Source organism: Elephantulus edwardii, unplaced genomic scaffold (assembly GCF_000299155.1).
Source record: "Elephantulus edwardii isolate Elephantulus edwardi_28Jun2011 unplaced genomic scaffold, EleEdw1.0 scaffold00423, whole genome shotgun sequence".
Taxonomy (NCBI): Eukaryota; Metazoa; Chordata; class Mammalia; order Macroscelidea; family Macroscelididae; genus Elephantulus; species Elephantulus edwardii.
In genome coordinates this window covers 185478-188265 of record NW_006400173.1, presented here as the reverse complement: position 1 = coordinate 188265, position 2788 = coordinate 185478, and the positions used below count along the sequence as shown (strand labels likewise).

General features: G+C 40.0%; 1 pseudogene; it reads right to left on the bottom strand.

Moving 5' to 3' along the window:
- Nucleotides 1-1996: 1996 nt before the first annotated feature.
- LOC102846389 lies at nt 1997-2563 on the bottom strand (annotated as a pseudogene).
- Nucleotides 2564-2788: the final 225 nt, after the last annotated feature.

The window sequence follows — 2788 nt, the reverse complement described above, 5'->3', positions numbered from 1 at the left end:
GCCCTAAAATATATTAATTTTAATTTTTTTAAGTTATTGTATTTCTTCATCTATAGTTTCAATTCTTTCTTCCATTTTTTGCATTTTATTCTATATTTGTGCAGCTTCTTCCTCATAAATATATTTCTTCTGGCTCCTTGTCTCCGGAGCATTGCTTCTTCCATCATTTGCATCTTTCTTCTTTTTTTTTTATAGCAAGGTTTTATTAACAAGAAAGGCTTCCCTTAATTTACATAACTTATATTTTTAATATTAAATAGGATAAGATGTTCAATAAGCCCTCGTGGTTTTATTAATTTACAGTCTAGTCCAGTTTTGGCCTCTGAATGCAAATGCTTGCTGTATATTTATATTTTAATAGGCCAAAGTAAAATTATTAGCTATTTTTAAAAGTAACTATGTTTGAAACTTTTTTTATCATTAGGACATCTTTTCCAGAACAATTTACAGAAATTACACAAAACAACTTATCAAATAACAGTATTCAGCAATGTTTTGTTTAGCTGAAATGCTAGTTCCAGTTGTAAAAACCATCTCTAGGTACAAAAAATAATCAGAAACCTTATTGGCTTTAACTTGCTTTTTCAAATGTCCTAAGAAATCTTAAGGTAAATATTACTTTCAATACAAAACCCTAATAATTTTTTAATAGCTTGGCATCTGATCTCTGTAATTTGTGTACACGCATTAAGTCATCTTAACTAGGAAGTCAGGCTAGTTAACACATTAAGTTTTAATAAAAATAAAGGCAACAACTAATCAATCACCTTGTAACAGAAACAAAGCAACAATTTCAAGTATTGGCGGCATTAGTGCTGACACACTAACACAGTGCTCTGCTACAAAGGAGGAGACAAAGACTGGATTGTTTTCTGACTGCAGCTGCCCTATGGCCGCTCCAACAAGGCTTTCCCCTAAAGGAAAGCTGCAGCACAATTCAATCAGGTTCAATCAGTGCTTAACGGGAGCCAATCCTGGTGGGTGTCTTTCCCACCACCCCCTACACTGGTGCTGTATTATTAAAAACATTAAGTACCTGGAATTTATGCTTCATCAAGAGAGTGTTTGAGTAATTTCCAATGATGTACAGCTCTTTGTGTAAAGAAAGTTCTGTGGTGGCAATTATGTAAAAAAAGTTATTTAAACAATGTGACACATCAGGTATTAGCAATCACAGAGACTTGATCTGCACACCTGGTAGTCTCTTAAGTTAGGCACACTGTGAAATGCGAAAAGATGTGCCCAGCTGATCTGTGAAGTTTACAGAGCTGCAGAATTCAGGGAATGACTACTTTTCCGTTAACCTAACCAGCCCATATAGAGTACACGAAATCAAAAGACTCTGGAAGGCATTACAGATGCAATTAATGAATGGGTAATGCTTTTTGACTAAGTTACCAAATATTGGCAAGCGAATACAGTACTCTTAAACACAACAGAACCCTATCTTGTTGGAATTATAGATTATTTTGGTGAAAAGTTTCTCTCGATAAATCTCACCAAAATACCAAATCAAAACACTGGTTTTAACAGAATAATTGAGGCAAATCAATATTGCTTTGAAAAGCCCTAATTTTTCCCTTTAAGTGAGTTTCTCGGTGAGTGCCAGCAGCCTGTGGACCCGAGTGGCCTGGCTTTATTATGGTGTTGGTCAAAGCCCAGCAGAATTCCCACAACCCGGAAGTTTCACCCTTTAATTCTAGGAGACTCAATATGACATTATCCATTTCAGTGCACTTTTTCAATAATCGTTACATTTACACAAAAACACTGGATACCTACCTGGGAATTAGACTGTCATCAACCAACACTATTTTTTTCAATGATCCCTTAGTTTGAAGCCCTGCCCCTCTTTGTTTTTATCAAAGTCACAAAGACAATCTCCAGCTTACTTTAAAAAAAAAAGTCCACCCAAAAGAGTTATAGTTCTTAAATAACCAATAAATACACCGCTGGCTTGGAGACTTGGGGCCTGCCACTGTGCCTCATGCCACTGTCATTGTTCTCCAAACGCTGCCTTCCTTATGCTTCCTCTAGCGGAGGTCATCAATTCTTCAATCTCAGCGTTTAATTTGTTTATTACCCATTCCATGGCTTCTCGACCTTTACTAGCATTGGAAGAGATGGTACTCGCTATCAGACTTTCTAGGTAGCTGCTGAGGCTGACGCCCTTCACGGTGATGATGGCTTCCTGAGTGAGAATCGTTTTGCCCGGGTGCTGAGGATGAGGCTTGTAGATGAGCCTCTAGTCCACGGAGACCATATTTGTAAAGGAAATATTAGTGGACTTCAGTTCCATTGTTTTCTCTACTGGGTCAACTACAGAATGCTCCTGCACGTAGGTCTTTGTTCGAGCTGCGCCGATAAGAGATGGCACCACAGAGGGCAGGCCCCACTCCGTGCTCAAAAGCCGCTGGCTGTGCAGTTTGCCCAAGGGGTCCACGTGCCTGTGCAGGACATCGACACCCACCACGCTGGGGTTCATTGGGTTGGGGTACTTCTGCATCGCAGCCGTTGTGACCATTTCCCAGGGGTGGTCGAAGACATGCTCTGAGGTCCAGATCTTTATGGTGCCGGCGACCAGCGCGACGACCCCACGGCGGCACTAGGGCCCAAGGAGGCCAAGAGGCTACTCTCACCCTGCATCTTTCTTCTTAGCTGTTCAAATAATTCTTTATCAATATATTTTTTCTGGTTCTCTACCTCTAGATTCTGGAAGCAGGAGTGGCATCCACTTCCTAAATGGCTTGCCTCCTGAAACTCTACGTATGAACAGTGCTCAGGCCGT